Source organism: Myotis myotis, unplaced genomic scaffold (genome assembly GCF_014108235.1).
Source record: "Myotis myotis isolate mMyoMyo1 unplaced genomic scaffold, mMyoMyo1.p scaffold_m19_p_11, whole genome shotgun sequence".
NCBI lineage: Eukaryota > Metazoa > Chordata > Mammalia > Chiroptera > Vespertilionidae > Myotis > Myotis myotis.
This window is the reverse complement of record NW_023416315.1, coordinates 47748170-47766031: the sequence shown is the minus strand read 5'-3', so window position 1 is coordinate 47766031 and position 17862 is coordinate 47748170. Positions and strand designations below refer to the sequence as shown.

General features: G+C 45.1%; 1 protein-coding gene across 4 annotated transcripts in view; it reads left to right on the top strand.

Moving 5' to 3' along the window:
- Window positions 1-14429: 14429 nt before the first annotated feature.
- CUL1 (cullin 1) overlaps window positions 14430-17862 on the top strand; it is a 100949-nt gene continuing 97516 nt past the window's right edge. Inside the window, exon 1 of one of the 4 annotated variants that reach the window (XM_036328428.1) lies at window positions 14430-14689. The gene's annotated coding sequence lies outside the window, so the exon portion shown is untranslated. Of the gene's footprint in view, window positions 14690-14831; window positions 14912-15017; window positions 15180-17862 lie in introns of those variants that run through there. The other 3 variants (XM_036328430.1, XR_004970931.1, XM_036328427.1) reach the window with 3 other exon arrangements.

The following is a 17862-nucleotide window of genomic DNA, read 5'->3' as shown; positions in this document are numbered from 1 at the left end:
TCCAACGTATGCCAATAAAAACGTGGAATAATCCAAGATATACTTTATACATATTACATTACATACAAGAATACAAGAAGAATGGCTCAAAAAGTTAAACCCCATTTTTGGCAATCAAGAAAGGAACTTCAGGGAATTTCTCAGAGAATTTGGCCAAGTTCACGCAAAAACATCAGGACACAGAGAAGGTAGAGAAGAGGCTGAAGCAATTTCATAGAGAAGATGAACGGGATCAGGGAGCTGGTAAATGATTCAGATTTCTTCAGGGAACGAAAAATGAAAGAGGACATTCCCAACCAAGGACATGACCAGGAGCCCCCAATCCAGGGAGATCCACCTAGTTGTCAAATGTGGTTGCAGCATAGAGTCCAAGAATGCAAACTGGGAAGGGAGATGGAGGTCATGCTGTGAAGATTATTAAATGTCTTCTTATGAAATGTGAAACCATTGAAAGTCTTCCATAGGAGAGCTATGCAATGACGGTAATATACTAAATGCTTTCTATGTGTCAAATGTCCAACAAGTTGGGCCACGAGGGATGGATTGCATTGGGTAAGCAGTGGTTGGGGAACAGCAATTGATATGGAAGGTGTGGCTAGATGAGGAAATGTGGAGCCCTTTAAGGCATTCACAGGAGTCCAGTTGGGATCTAGCTGGGTGTGTACAACAGGTCTTTGAATAACATCATTTCATTCGAGATCATTTTATTATAAAGTTGATGAGAGGAAAAATTGAATTCCCAGTTGGGGCCACTGTGTGTGGAGTTTGTACATCTCCCCGCGTCTGTGGGTTTTCTCTGAGGGATCCAGGTTTCTCCCACATCCCAGGGATGTTCTGATGAGGTGATTGGCGTGTCCACATTTTCCCCATCTGAGGAGTGTGGGTGTGTGTGAGTGACTCTGTGATGCAAGGGCATCCTGTCCAGGGTTGGGTCCTGCCAGTGCCCTGGGCTGCCAAGACAGGCTCCAGCCACCCTTGACCCTGAACTGGAGTAAGTGAGGTGAAAAATACTTATCTTGTTTTCATTACTCTTTCTTAAATGTGTGTATAACTCACATTTATTTCAATGTTTAATATTAGAAGTGTTTGGGGTCTTTATGTAGAAGTTGGTGATATTTTTGTGACCAGAAATGTGCCGCAGAAACTTAACTCTTGTTAGCCTACAGTAAAATTGGTTTTGTTATATGTGGCTTCGCTCAAAGTTGCAATTTCCAAGAACTTATGGGCAACGTTAAGCGAGAATGTACTGTATAAGAAACCAGAGGGAGACAAGTGTGAATGGACCCATGGAAGCCTAAGCGTAGGGGGTTTTTCAGTATTAGCAATGAAGTATTTGTCATTCTTTTGGTAGGAAACAGGGAATTATCTTTGAGATCTTTGAGCAGGGAAGTAGTATGACGGGGTCTCATGGTATAAACAATCCCAACTAATGTGTGAGTTGGGTTCCAACTGTTCCTTCAGTGTACCATGTGCCAGGTGTTGTGAGGAATACCATAGAAATAGTAATAAAAGACACAGCCTCTGCATTGGAGAGCTCACAGTCTGTGAGGGAGTGGGAGACACAGAAGGGAAAATTAGAATGCAGTACTGGTAAACTCTTTACTAAGAATTGAGTCCTGTAGGGCGCTGCTATAGGGTTAAGCCTCGGACTGACCTGTTGGCAAAGCCACAAACAAGTCCCAGCTTAGAGAGCACAGTCCTCTTAGCATAATTAGGCTTGACCTTATGATGCTCCCTAGATCTTACCTGGGTAGCTAATGGGCTGAGGGAGATGCAGCAAGTGCTGCCAAAACAAGTGAAACTCACAAGAACAGTGTAACTATGGTGACTACTACCTTTTTACCTCTGACTATTATAAAATAAAGGCTCAGCTTGCCTCTGGATCTCTCTCTGTGGCCTCAGCCAGGCACAGGAAGATCCACCTAGACCAGTGATGGCGAACCTTTTGAGCTCGGCGTGTCAGCATTTTGAAAAACCCCAACTTAACTCTGGTGCCGTGTCACATATAGAAATTTTTTTGATATTTGCAACCATAGTAAAACAAAGACTTATATTTTTGATATTTATTTTATATATTTAAATGCCATTTAACAAAGAAAAATCAACTAAAAAAATGAGTTCGCGTGTCGCCTCTGACACGTGTGTCATAGGTTCGCCATCACTGACCTAGACCCAGCTTATTCTCTTTGTCTGTCATTTCTTCATCCCTTCACCGCCCTCACTCAGGCTTTTGAACCCTTGGCTGAGCTGGCTCGGCACAGAGTACAAGGTGTAAAAGAAGGGCACCTAATCCACATGTGGCGTGGGCTGTGACAGGTGGGGGAGGTCATAGAAGCTTCCTGGAAAGAGGGATTTTAGGACAGTGTTCTGGAACTCTGAATAATTTTCTCATACAGGCCAGGTTGAATAATTTGAAAATGAGTTGTAATTTCGTGTGGCCCAGCATAATAGAATGTTACCATGGTGTTCAGGTTCTCCAGATCAGACCTCAAAACCTTAATTCAGGAAAATCTTACAACAGTATTTTCTGTCATATGGGTCCCCAAATCAGGAGGCCACCTACTTCTCAATATGCAAAATCTGAAATTGGACAGATTCCATTTTTAAATACTTCCATTTCCTTTCCTCGTTCCCTTCTTTTGCTGACTGCTCTGCTCCCAAGAACCTCCGACCCAAGGCCTCCAGGCTCCCCTGAGGTGCTCAGTGTTTCTTCCAAGCTTTCCTTCTTTGAGTGTTACTGGTTTGTGTTAGAAAGCAGGCATTCTGCCCTAACCGGTTTGGCTCAGTGGCTGGAGTGTTGACCTGTGGACTGAAGGGTCCCAGGTTCAACTCTGGTCAAGGGCATGTACCTTGGTTGTGGACACATCCCCAGTAGGGGGTGTGTAGGAGGCAGCTGATGGATGTTTCTAACTCTCTATCCCTCTCCCTTCTTCTCTGTAAAAAATCAATAAAATATATTTAAAAGAAAAAAGAAAGCAGGCATCCTGATGAGCTAAAGCTGATGTGTGAATAACTCTCAAGCACTGTTTTCCTCCCAGAGCTATTTGGGTTTTTAACAGGAAATACTAGGTTTCACGACTCACATTTAAGTCTTTTATACATTTTGAGTTTATTCTTGTGTAAGCCGATAGTCCAGTTTCATTTTTTTTTTTTTTTTTTTTTTTTTTTGCATGTACCTGTGTTGGGGAGCACAAGAGACTTGGTTGGAAAGTTTGTAAGGAGGACATTCTGAGAAAAGGGAAGTGTGTGGAATGCCGCCTGCCCTGTTTATTGGAATTCCAATTGAGGGGAGATTTAGGGGAGTGCTGAAGGCGGCGCCCCTAATTATTCCTTGACCTTTCCAAACAAGCCTGTGCATATGCAGACCCTCGGTGTTTACTGAAATCCTTATGCTTAATCCCTGGATGCCTTTGCCTAGAGGACAATGTAAACATGTGTCCTCCTAAGATTACTCACCCTACTGATTGTATCTAAAGATAAAAATTCCAATAAAGGCAGGCAGTAGAGGCTGCTTGGCTGCTGTCAGTCAGGCGGCCCCTTAGCCCTCTCCCCCACAGTAAAACTGTGTCAGACTGTGTGGGAGCAATCTGTTTATCGGTCATTCAAGGATTGCTGGTCAGCCCCAGCATACCTGTCCAATTTTCCCAACACCATTTATTGAAAAAACTCTATTGTATGCTCTTGGCTCCTCCTTTGTCAAATATTTGAAATATATACCTGGATCCATTTATGGGTTCTCTGTTCTATTCCATTGATTTATATGCCTGTTCTTGTGCCAGAACCAAGCAGTTTTGATTACAGTGACTTTGCAGTACAGCTTAATATCTGGTATTGTGATCCCTCCAACTTTGTTCTTCTTTCTCAAGATTGCTGCAGCTATTCAGGGTTTGTTTTGGTTCCATATGAACTTTTGGAGTATTTGTTTTAGATCTGTGAAATATTCTATTGGTATTTTAATAGGGATTGCATTGAATCTATGGATTGCTTTGTGTAATATGGACATTTTAATTATGTTAAAAGCATGAACACTATATTCCTCCACTTGTTTATATCTTCCTTTATCTCTTTTTTCAACATTCTGTAGTTTTCTGAGTACAGGTCTTGTACCTCCTTAGTTAAGTTTATTCCTAAGTATCTTAATTTTTTTGTTGCAATGGTAAATGGGATTGCTTTTTTTAAATTTCTCTTTCTGAGAGTTCATTATTGTGTATACAAATGGCATCAATTTCTGGGTGTTAATTTTGTATCCTGCTACATTGCCGAATTCATTTATTAAATCTAGTGGTTGATTCTGGCACAAGACTCCATCAAAAGATGGAGTCTTTAGGGTTTTCTATGTACAGTATCATGTTATCTGTGAATAATAACAGTTTTACTTCTTCCTTTCCAATTTGGATGCCTTTTAATTTTTCTTCTTGTCTGATGGCTGTGGCTAGAACTTCCAGTAGTATGTTGAATAAAAGTGGTGAAAGTGGGCATCCCTGTCTTGTCCTTTTTCTTTTTTTTATTGATTTTTCACAGAGAGGAAGGGAAAGGGATAGAGAGTTAGAAACATCAATGAGAGAGAAACATCGATCAGCTGCCTCCTGCACGCCCCCCACTGGGGATGTGCCCGCAACCAAGGTACATGCCCTTGGCCGGAATTGAACCTGGGACCCTTCAGTCCGCAGGCCTATGCTCTATCCACTGAGCCAAACTGGTTAGGGCCCTGTCTTGTTCTTGCTCTTAGGGGAAATGGTTTTAGTTTTGGCCACTGAATATGATGTTGGCTATAGGTGTGTCATATATGGCCTTTGAGGTATGATCCCTCTATTACTTTGCTAAGAGTTTTTATCAAAACTGGGTGTTGTATTTTGTCAAATGCTTTTTCTGTGTCTATTAATATAATCATGTGATTTTTGTCTTTTAAATTGTTCATATGATGTATCATGTTTATTGATTTGCAAATATTGTACCAGCCTTGCATCCCTGGAATAAATTCCACTTGGTCATGGTGTATGATCTTTTTATATGTTGCTGGATCCAATTTGCTAATATTTTGTTGAGGATTTTATCATCTATGTTCATCAGGGATATTGGCCTGTAATTCTCTTTCTTTGTAGTGTCTTTATCTGGTTTTGGAATTAGGGTAATGCTGGCTTCATAAAAAGAGGTGGGAAGTGTTCCTTCCTCTTGGGTTTTTTGGAATAGTTTGAGGAGGGTAGGTATTATTTCTTCTTTGTTTGGTAAAACTCCCCTGTGAAGCCATCGGACCAGGGCTTTTGTTTGCTGGGAGGTGTGTGTGTGTGTGTTTTTAATTTTATTACTGCTTCAATTTCACCCATTGTTATTGGCCTATTCAGGTTTTCTGATTCTTCCTGATTCAGTTTTGGAAGATTGTATTTTCCTAGGAATTTGTCTATTTTTGTCCAGGTTGTCCAGCTTGTTGGCATATAGTTGTTCATAGTATTTGCTTACAATCCTTGTATTTCTGTGGTGTTAGTTATTACTTCATCTCTTTCTGACTTTGTATATTTGGGTCCTCTCTCTTTGTTTCTTGATGAGTTTGGTCAAAGGTTCATCAATCTTGTTTATCTTTTCAAAGAACTAGCATTGATCTTTTGTATTATTTTTTTAGTTTCTATGTCATTTATTTCCACTCCCATCTTTATTATTTCCTTCCTTCTACTTACTCTGGGCTTTGTTTATTGTTCTCTTTCTAATTCTTTAAGTTGTAAGGTTAAATAACTTATTGGAATTTTTTTTGTGTTTTGAGGTAGGCCTGTAGTGTTATGAACTTCCCCCTCAGAACTGCTTTTGCTGTGTCCCATAGGTTAGGGGTTGTTATATGTTCATTTTCATTTATTTCCAGGGAATTTTTTATTTCTTCCTTGATCTCAATGGTAACCCATTCATTGTTTAATGGCATCTATTTAGCCTCCATGTATTTGAGTGATTTTATTTCTAGTTTCATGCCATTGTGATCAGAGAAGATGCTTAATATGATTTCAATCTCCTTGAACTTATAGAGCAGCGGTTCTCAACCTGTGGGTTGCAACCCCTTTGGGGGTCGAACAACCTTTTCACAGGGGTCGCCTAAATACATCCTGCATATCAGATATTTATATCACGATTCATAACAGTAGCAAAATTACAGTTATGAAGTAGCAATGAAAATAATTTTATGGTTGGGGGTCACCACAACATGAGGAACTGTATTAAAGGGTCGCGGCATTAGGAAGGTTGAGAACCACTGTTAGAGACTTAGTTTGTGTCATAACATGTGGCCTATCTTTGAGAATGACCCATGTGTACTTGAGAAGAATGTAACTTTGGGGTGGAATATTCTATAAATGTCAATTCCATCTGATCTAGTGTGTTGTTGAGTATTACAGTTTCCTGTTGATTTTTTTGTTTAAAGGATCTACACAGTGATGTCAGTGGGGTGTTAAAGCAATACAATGATTGTATTGCTGTCTCTCTCTCCCTTAAAGTCCTCTAGAAGTATTTTTATATATTTGGGTGCTTGTATATTGGGGACATATGTTTACCAGAGTTATATCCTCTTGTTGTATTGATCCCTTTAATATTATGTAGTGACCTTCATTGTCTCTTGTTATGCCCTTCATTTGAAGTCTATTTTGTCAAATATGAGTATTACTACCCCAGCTTTTTTTAATTTCCATTTGTATAGAAATTTTTTTCCATTCCTTCATTTTCATCCTCAGAAAACATAGGCAGCAAAATATCAGACATCTCAAGTAGCAGAATTTTCACTGGTACATCGCCTCAGGCAAGAGAAACAAAGGAAAAAAATAAACAAATGTGGCAGCATTAACATAAAAGTTCCTGCACAGCAAAAGAAACCAGCATCAAAATGAAAAGGGAACCCACAGTATGAGAGAACATATTTGCCAATGATACATCTGATAAGGGGTTAATTTCCAAAACATATAAAGTAATGATACAAATCAACAAAAGGAAGACAAACAATCCAATTAAAAAATGGGCAGAGGCCAGGACGGCATGGCTCAGTGGTTGAGTGTTGACCTATGAACCAGGAAGTCATAGTTCAATTCCTGGTCAGGGCACATGCCCGGTTGTGGGCTCAATCCCCAGTGTGGGGTGTGCAGGAGGAGGCCAATCAATGATTCTCTCTCATCATTGATGTTTCTATCTCTCTCTCCCTCTCCCTTTCTCTCTGAAATCTATCTATCTATCTATCTATCTATCTATCTATCTATCTATCTATCTATCATCTATCTATCTATCTATCTATCTATATTTTAAATGGGTAGACCTAAATAGACACTTCTGCAGAGAGACATACAAATGGCCAAGAGAGATATGAAAAGATGCTCAACGTCACTAATCATCAGAGAGATGCAAATTAAAATGACAGTAAGGTACCGCCTCACACATGCCAGAATGGCTATCAATAAATCAACAAACAACAAGTACTGGCAGAACATGGAGAAAAAGGAAACTTAGTACACTGCTGGTGGGGATGCAAACTGGTACAACCACCATGGACCACAAAAAATTAAAAATGGAACTGCCGCCCTAGCCGGTTTGGCTCAGTGGATAGAGTGTTGGCCTGTGGACCAAAGGGTCTTGTGTTCGATTCCAGTCAATGGCATGTACCTCGGTTGCAGGCTCCTCCCCTGCCGGGGCCCTGATCAGGGCTCCTGCAGGAGGCAACCAATCAGTGTGCTTCTCTCACATCGATATTTCTCTCTGTCTTTCTTTTCCATTCTCTAAAAATCAATAGAAAAAATATCCTCGGGTGAAGATTAACAACAACAACAAAAAAGAAAGGAACTTCCATTTGACCCAGTGATCCCACTTCTAGGAATATATCCTAAGAAGCCTGAAACACCAATCAGAAAGGATATATGCACCCCTATGTACATAGCAACATCATTTACATTAGCTAAGATCTGGAAACAGCCCAAGTACCCATCAGTAGGTGAGTGGATAAAAAAGGTGTGGGCCCTAGCTGTTTGGGATCAGTGGTCAGAGTGTTGGCCCACAGACTGAAAGGTCCTGGGTTTGATTCTAGTCAAGGGCATGTACCTCTGTTATAGGCGCGATCCCAGCCCCCGTCTGGGTGCATACAGGAGGCAACCAATAGATGTGTCTCTAGCACATCAATGTTTCCCTCTCTCTTTCTCTCTCCCTCCCTTCCACTCTCTCTAAAATCAATGGTGAAAAAAATATTCTAGGATAAGGATTAACAAAAAACAAATAAAAATTAAAAAGGGGTGTACATTTACACAATGGAATACTATGCAGCTGTAAAAAAGTAGGATCTCTTACCCTTTGATACAACATGGAGGGACCTGGAGACTATTATGCTGAGCAAAATAAGCCAGTCAAAGAAAGACAAATATCACATGATCTCATTTATATGTGGAATCTAGTGAACAAAATAAACTGACAAACAAAATAGATCCAGAGATACAGAAGCATGCAACAGACTGACAATTTTCAAAGGGAAGGGGAGCAAGGAGGCAGGAAGAGATTAACCAAAGAACTTATATGCATGAATGTATAACCCATAGACACAGGCAATAGTGTGGTGAAGGCCTGGGGAGGGGGCAGGAGGGGGAGGAGTGGGTGAATGTGGGGGAAAAGGGGGACATCTGTAATACTTTCAACAATAAAGATAAATTAAAAGAAAAAAGGAAAATACTAGGAATCTTTAGTAGAATTCAACCAATAAAAACAAGGCCTTGGCGTATCTGTTTGTATAGGCCAGTGGTCGGCAAACTGGGGCTTGCGAGCCACATGCGGCTCTTTGGCCCCTTGAGTGTGGCTCTTCCACAAAATACCGACTTCTGCGCATGGGCCACGAAGTTTCAATTGCACTGTACATGCGCGCCCGCACGTGGTATTTTGTGGAAGAGCCACACTCAAGGGGCCAAAGAGCCACATGTGGCTCGCGAGCTGCAGTTTGCCAACCACTGGTATAGGCCATTTGTAAGTCAAGAGTTCAGGAGGTGGGGCTACCCATTCTGTCTTTCCCATTCAGACATATTTAGTTTGTGATTTTGGTAAGTAAATTTTTGCTTCCTATTTTATATCTAGTTACATTTAACATCATTAAAATGTTGTTTGATATTTGATGGACCAAAATGAGCTATGAAATTTTTTTTCTAATGAACTAAAATAGAGAACTAAAAACCTGCTTCTTCAAAAAGATTGATGATTCATTGCCTAAGTGGAAGAAATCATAATATTGTTTCATCTCTTTCCTGTAGCCTTTGAATTCTAAGCTGGTTAAATTATAGCACATGTGTAGTTATTTTTCTAAGAGGAACTGGTTTTTCAAAAACCACACATAATGTATATTTCATGATTTGGATTAAACAGATTTAATTGAAAATCTTTTTACTCTTCTTTAATATACATTATTTCAAAAACAAATAAGACATTGTAGTCCTATATAATAAAAGCCTAATATGCTAAGTGTGCGGTCGCTCGGCCGTTCAACCAATCAAAGTGTAATATACTAATGATATGCTAAGGCTGCTCAACCACTCGCTATGACTGCTCACTAGGGGGCAGATGCTCCGACTGGTAGGTTAGCTTGCTGCTGGGGTCCAGTTGATTGGGACTGAGCGAGATGGGCCAGACACGCCCTGGAGCCCTCCTGCGGTCCCTCCCTGGCCCCGATCGTGCACCCGTGGGGGCCCTCAGCCTGGCCTGCAACCTCTTGAAATCTGGGATCCCTTGGGGAATGTCGGAGAGCCGGTTTCGGCCTGACGGCAGAATGACTAGTCACTATGATGCACAGTGACCACCAGGGGGCAGATGCTCAACTTAGGAGCTGCCCCCTGGTGGTCAGTGTGCTCCCACAGGGGAAGCGCTGGGGAAGCGCTGGAGCAGCGACAGTGGCAGGAGCCTAGGAGCCTCTCCCACCTCCGTGGCAGTTGGACGTCCCCCAAGCGCTCTTGGACTGAGGGTGTAGGTTGGGTTGAGGGACCCTCCCTCCCAGTGCATGAATTTCATGCACTGGGCCTCTAGTATGTCATAATGTTAATAACAGAACTTTTAAGGTCATAACATTTGGAACTTTAACAGAGGAAGGAGTAGTTCATTAAATCAGTGGTTGCCAAACACAGACTGGCCTGGGTAATTATATAATCATTACTATCATCATCATTTTCATAGGTAATGTTTATTATTTAAATTACATAATAGTATGAGATACTATTATGACCCCCATTTTATAGATGAAGAAACTGAGGCACAGAGAGATTAAGTAACTCAAAGTTACCCAGATAATAAGTAGTGAAACCAGAATATAAACTCTGGCAGTTGCAAATTCCTTCCCTGCCCTTTCCCACCCAATTTTGACTCAGTTGATCTGGAATGGGCCCTAGAATTAGTAGTCAAGTCCCCAGGTGATTTTAAGCAAAGACAGGTTTGGGAACTATCCCATGAAATTAATTTACTTTGCATTGGATGACTAGTTCCTAACTCATGTCTTAGTAATAATAGCTCATATGGCTAGTCATGTGTCACAGTACCCTTTCATTTGATTAGTAAACAAATATGTTTGAACACTCTTCAGCATTCTTCAGGCACAATGCTGAGGGGCCAGTGAACTTTAGGAAATAGTGTCTAACCCACTGCCCAGATCACCAGGCTTAAAGGCACATGTGAGAAGTTAGCAGTCAGCGAGAGATCACAAAAGCCTGGGTTGAAGGTGCAAAGTAGGGTTCCTGGGGAGCAGGTTGAGGAGGGGGCAGTGTCATGAGCTGGATCTTAGAAAAATGAGTTTCATTTGCAGATGCAGGAAAGGAGGGAACTATTTCTGTTAAGGGAGCCAATGGCAGCAAACGTTCATAAATGGTGATCCCAGGCCAGTATTTATGGGCCAATCACAGGCCCAACAGGGCTGGATGAAGCTGAGAGCTGTTTTTGGGAAGTGCCTGGAAATAAATTTGGAAAAGTAAGTTAGCTCAAGATTATGGCAAACCTTAGGTGTCAGGTTAGAGTTTAGACTGAACCCTGTAAACAATGGGGAGCCACTGAAAAGTTTGAAAGGACAAAGATACAACCGTCTCAGTTTGGAAAGAACCGTCTGTGTTCAGTCATTGCACAGACTACAAGGACAGAGATCAGAACCAGGAAAACCCTTAAGAAGGTTAAAGAACCAATATAGGTGTGGGAAAACATTATAGTAAAGTAGTGAATATTGCCGACCGGGGAGTCAGCTTGTACCACCGACCAAGCTGAGTGATCTGGAGCAAATTGTCTAACATCTCTGAGTCTCAGGTTTCCTCACTGGGCAGTGGACGTGAGGCGATCGTGCCTGCCCTCACAGACTGACCAAAATAAGCAAAGGATTTCTCTAGGATGGGGACTATCTCTATCAGGATTTTGAGTTTTCAGGCCCATATGACTTAGAAAATGTTGGTGTTATCAACAGCAGTAGGGAAGGCCAGGGACCTCCACTTTATGGAGACAGGAAAGGGAATTAACAGTGAGAAATTAGGCTGGAACTATAAAGGAAATGCCCTTCCCTTATTTTTGGAGAGGGAGGAAGGGAGAAGGAGAGAGAAGCATCGATGTGGGATCATGCCTCTTGCACTCCCCCTACCGGGGATCAAGCAGACAGCCCAGGTTTGTGCCCTGACCGGGAATTGAACCATCAACCTTCCAACCAAGCCACACCAACCAGGGCTAAAGTAGATCTTTCTATCCCCATTTAACATTTGATTTAACTAGAGCAAAAGAATAGTTTGAGTCAGAATATAAACTACGACCTACCTAACTCTAAAGCTAGGCTTGTTGAACTTTACCATATTGTTTTGGACTTTTAGAGTTATATTTTATTCCATTGGGTTTGGCCTCATATTCTAGTTGGAGACTATTTCGTACTTTGCTTCTGTTATCTATCAAGGTAATTATCCGTCCAAACTTTTGGTCAACTGAAAGAGGGACATCAATTTTGCTGAGATGGTGGAGAGAGATGGAGGAAGATCATTTTGGAGTAGATGGCCTTGATCTGTTAAGTAGAAGGCAAGGTTACTTACCCAGAGTGGAAGCAACCTGGTTGTGAAGTGGATGTAAAAGGCAATGGAATAGACTAAGACAGTGGTTCTCAACCTTGGCTGCACATTAGAATCACCTGGGAATCTTTTTTAAATCCTGATTTCTGGGCCTCATCCTCCGGAAATTCTGTTTCTTTGTTATGGGGTGGGGCCACAACATTAGTAACAAAGAAACAGAATTTCCAGAGGATGAGGCCCAGAAATCAGGATTTTAAAAAGATTCCCAGGTGATTCTAATGTGCAGCCAAGGTTGAGAACCACTGGTCTAAGAGGAGATGGTGGCACAGGCGGTCTAAATATTGTACTTCCATTAAAAAAAAAAAAAATAGCAGTGGGAGAAACAAACAGTAAAGGGAAAGTTGACCAACTTGTGTCTTGTGTTAACTGTGGGAAGTCACAGACCAGGATGCCATATTGAAGGATCAGATTGGAGAAGACAGGGATAAAGTTGTCTGAGGAAAGGAGAAATGAGGATATTAAAAAAAAGCCATCGTCCACAGGGACAGGCTTACACTTTTGTATTGTTAATCCTCACCTGAGGATTTTTTTCCATTAATTTTTTAGAGTGAGTAGAAGGATGGGCGAGGGTGGAGGGACACAGAAAGAAATATTGGAGAGACACATCCATTGGTTGCCTCCCACACACACCTGACCACGGCCAGAAATCAAACCTGTATCCCAGCCCAGCCGGCGTAGCTCAGTGGCATCAACTTGAGTGTCGACCTATGAACCAGGAGGTCAGGGTTTGATTCCTGGTCAGGGCACATGCCCGGGTTGTAGGCTTGATCCCTAGTGTGGGGCATGTAGGTGGCAGCTGATTGATGATTCTTTCTCATTATTGATGTTGCGCTCTCCCTCTCCCTTCCTCTCTGAAATCAATTAGTTTATTTTATTTTTTTTTAAATCCCTGCAACCCACATACATGCCCTTGACCAGGAATCAAACCCAAGACCTGCCCTAGCCAGTTTGGCTCAGTGGATAGAGCGTCGGCCTGTGGACTGAAAGGTCCTGAGTTGGATTCTGGTCAAGAGCACATGCCCAGGTTGTGGGCTTGATCCCCAGTAGGAGGAGTGAAGGAGGCAGCTAGTCAATGAATTCTCCCATCATTGATGTTTCTCTCTCTCTCTCCCTCTCCTCTGTGAAATCAATAAAAAAATATATTTTTTAAAAAGGGTCAGAAAGGGGCCAAGTGCCAAGGAATGTGGGTGGCCTCTAGAAGCTGGGAAAGGCAAGGAAATGTATTTCACTAGCAATTCAGACTTGCTGATACCATGATTTAAAACAAAAACAAAACAAAACCCTGAGACCCTAACCACTGAGCAAAACTGGCCCCAGGGCAGGCCTTCCATTTTTACCTTTAATCTTACCATGTGCCCACAGAAAAGTTGTAAAATACATCTAAATTTTCTTTTGACTAGGTTTTTAGATGTATAGGGTATAAACCAAGAATGTTAAATGCACAGACTGAGATTACATACTTTGGTGACAAGTATACACAAATGCAATACTTCTAAAAATACTTAACAGATGTTGACAAAAGACCACATGTCAGTAAGAGGACCACATATACTGTGGGACGAGCCTTCTAAGAGAAACCCGAGAAACCCACGTGGCGCAGGAAACAGTATGGGCTCTGGGGGCAGCCCTCCCTGCTCAGGGCCTAGGGCCTAGGATTTCTAACCCAAGGTGGTACTAGAATCTCTGTATTGTTTTAGTTTGGAGCAAAACAGGAAATTAAATTCACCATGTCTTTTGCCCAGATAGGATCATTTGAAATCCTTCCTCGCTTGTTCATAAAATTAGCTGGCTCTCTGGTATGTTGTGAATGAACCATGGTATTAAAGCAGGAGTCCCCCCAAACCCATGCTTTCACCAGACTCTGTCACCATTAGGAAGCCAGTTGGCTGTGCTGCCAAAATTTGTATTGTTTCCAGTCCCCCAACTTCACAGTTAATTTCAAAGGGATGCAATTAACTACTTCAGCCTACACCTGAAAACAATACTGTGCTAGTCACACCTCGTGCCATCCATGTAAGTCCTTAAATTCTATTCTTGATTTCCCTTTACAAAGATAAAGTGATTCCGTGTTAACATTTGCTAGGAAAAAAAAAAAAAAAGTTGGTTAAAGTTGGAAGCGGGAAGCCTGGTATAGTTTTGTTTTCGAACCGATTTTCCGGAGAGAGCGGTTCGGGCAGGGGCAGGCTCGGGCTGCCAGGTGCCGATGGCCAAGGCCTGCAGGTGTGCGGGGCCTCGGGCGGGGACGGCTCGCTCCCCGCGGCCGGCGGCCGCTTTCCCGAGCTCCTGCCCAGCTCTGCGCATCCGCCGCCGGCACCCGGCTGGGGAAGGGTCCCGACCCCGGAGGCACGCGGATCGGGTGCAGCCGAGTTCCAGGTCGGTTCCGGCTGCACGGAGGGGTGTGCGCCGGGCGGGGCAGGAGCTGCGAGGCCCTCTCCTCAACTGTTCCGGGGCACTTTCTGCCGCGGTGGGTGCCCCCTGCCGAAGAAGGTGACCCCTCCTCGTCGGGTCCGAAGTGGCGGGAAGCCGGGTCTTTGGAGGCGGCCCGGAGGCGAGGGAGGCTGTAAAACCCGGACGAGGATCCGGAGCGCCGGCCCGGGACGGCGCGGGGCCGAGGGCCCGGTCTTCAGGTAGGAACCGGGCGGGCGGCGGGGGACCCCGGGCGGGGGCCGCGGCGGCGGCGGGCGGTTTCCGGACCCCCCACCCCCGCGCTCGGGCCGGTGGGGCGATGGCGGCGGCGGTTTCCCGGCCCCCCCCCCGCCCCGGACGCCGCCGGCGGTGCGTCCCGACCCTCCCCCACGCGCCTCTCCCGACGGTGGCCGGAGCCGGGGAGCTGGGAAGTCGGGGAGCCGGTGAGCCGGGAGGGCGGGGAGCGGCGGAGCGAAGGCGAGAGGGCGGAGGTTGCGTGGTGCAGGCGGCGGCGGCGGGAGGAGGGCCGGCGGGCGGGCAGGGGAGGAGGAGGAGGAGGCGGGGGCCGTGTCGCACGCAGCTCCAGGCGGGGCGGCCCCGGCGGCTGAGGGACGCAGCCAGACCTTGGCGGGACGGGGATTTAACCGAGGCCCAGGCCCAGCGACCAGGCGGAGACGTCGCCGGAGCCATTTCGGCAGCAGGGACATGCGGGTGAGCGTGGCGGCGCCGGGACTGAGGGGAGGCGGCGCAGGCCAGGCCCGGAGCCGCGGTGTCGCAGTGACGGGGCCCGCGGCGGCCCAGCCCAGGCGCCGGGCGAGGCCTGAGCTCCGAGCCGCGGCTCCGGGCGGAATGGCGGCGGGGCCGGGGGCTCCGGGGCGCGAGCGGGGCCGCCCTGAGTCCCCGCGGGCTCGGGCTCGGGGCGGCCGGGCCTGGACCACGCACCGGGAAAAAGCCCGATTCATCGCGCCGAGGCAGAGGCCTGGTGGCGACCGGGCTGGGGCGGTGGAGCTGGGGCCGTTCGGCCGTGCTCGCCTCGCCTCCCGCCCCTCGTGCGGCGACCCCCGCGGGGCGCCCGGCCTCCTGCCCTCCCCCCGCGCCCCTCGGGACCGCTCCTCCCGGTCTCGTGCTCTCCAGCGAGTGCGGGGCGCCGGCCGCCCTGCTTTCCGGGTTACCCGCCGGCATTGTGGCGACGGTGCAGGTCGCTATTATTGGGTAACAGTCGCTCTTTGGCTCGGTTCCCTCGGGGGAGCGGGCCGGGGAAGCGGGAGGGATGCGAGTGCGGCGGCGGGACCGGCCAGAGCCCCCGGCGCCCGCCAGTCGGGCCGGGCCTGCGCCGCGGCCTCGGCGCGCCCCCGACCCTGCGCCCCGCGGGAGCGCGCGCTGACCCCGCAGGTAACCGCGCGCGCGGCCCCGGGGCGCCTCGGCCACCTGGGGACGTGGCGTGAGGCAGACGCGGTGAGGGTCCGGGGGGGCAAAGCTTGGTGGGCATTCCTGGAGGCCAGTCTCCAAAGTCAGGGGTTTTCCTCGGGAGCGAGCCCTCTGCCAAAAATAGGATTCTCTCCTCCGATTGGAGGGCTGCTGTCGCTTTTAGTTCGTAGTCGGGGTTAGTGTGCAAATACGGAATCGCATCAACTTACTCGGGTTTTATTTGCTCTGTGTAATGGCCCTTCCTGTGTGGGCATTGAAACCGCCCGAGTGGGGAGTGGAGTAAATGGTCACCCAGTTTTTAGAAGACATGTATCAGGGTGACACAAGGGGAACTGAAGGCACTTGTACTTTAAGCTTCGAGCTTCTCGAATCTAAACATACCTCAACACTCCGCAGATGCGTGCCGTTTTAAGTTTGACACTATTTGGTAACCACCCTGTCTAGCCGATGATCTGGAATCCTGGAGAGTTTGTGGGTTGTGTAAGGTTAGGGGTAAGATTATTATTTTCTTAAAAAAAAACAACAACAGTTGGATATGAGAATTCTATTTGTGTGTTTAACAAGTTATTGGTTATTAGGAAAATATTTTACTGTTTGTGGCTTCTCGTGGTAATTTTAGGACATAGTTGCTTCGCATTTCAAATTTCCAGGCGTGCAAACAGAAGGCTGGCTCGCTTTAACTCTATTATGCCCATCTTTGGAAGTTGCAGGAGAGTGCTCATTACCTTAGAGGGGTGGCTGATTGATTCTCTTAGAATGTTAAACTATTTCTTCTTCTCATGGGTGTCATCTTATAAGAACTATTTTGCCAAAGGTGGAGGGACTTTCTATATACTAGGTGTTTGTTTTTTTCACCATTTTATGAAAGCTCAGGTCCTTGCAAGGCATGGCTCCCATTCCAAATATGTCATCAAGAGAGCCAAAGGGCAAATGAATGCCTGAGCTGGTTCTGCAGTTTGCTTAGCTATTACAGCTCCTTAAGCTCCATTGCCTCTTACTGATTGTTATCTTCCAGAGATAACTAACTTCATCTTGATCTTCAGTACAGCCTCCTTTCCCATGAATTTCAGACTGTGAATCCTTTGAAGGGACTGAATAGTCTTTATTTATTTTTGCACCCCCCACCTTGGTCATGGGTACCTTGGTTGTCTTTTTGAATGAACAAATCTCCCGGAATAATCTGACCTAGTGTTTGACCACTTCTAATTTTGGCTGTAGAAACAGCCTGGGTAAGAATGCAAGCTTTATTGTGATTATTATTATAACACCCCCAATCTAATGCAGAGTCCCAAGAGACAGATGCCCAGGTTTTCTTTAGCTATGGCAATCCAGGAAAATGCCAAGGAAACAAGCTGTGAAACTTTAATTTGTTTCCCCCCCCCCTTAAAACTAACTCTTAAGGTGTGGATTTTATTTTTTTCGCAACAAAATTTGGGTCTTTCCAGCAGTTAAATATTGCAGCCTTGCCTTTAAAATGAAGCCAGTGGTAGAAGCCCTTTCCTATCGGAGAGGTGATGCAAACCCTGTAGTACCAGAGTCCTATGTGACATTTCTTACAGGCGTGACCATTCTTGGGTCCTTGAGGGCCTTGTATCAGAAATTCACTCCTGGAGAAACCAGCAGGCATAGTGTGCCTTTCTTTCAGGATGGAAAATTTAAATGGATGTGCTTGAAATTGAGGAGTTGTTGTTTGCCATTCTTCAAATGTGAATTAGGGTCCAAAACTCTTAGGAATGTGTTTGTGTTTTTACTCTTTGCTGTTTCAGTCCTCCATAGGTCCCAAATCCTCAGTAACTGAGTCAGTCTGGAATAAAATGTCTTTGGGGGACCAATTTTAAACTTGTGTTTTAGATGTCTAGAGAAAAGAGTGTATCATTTTTAAGGACCAATTTGAAATTTATTTTACTTTTCTTGATATCTGGTATTTTCTCAGCAAGATGTATTTTTTGTTCGCTTTCAAAACATT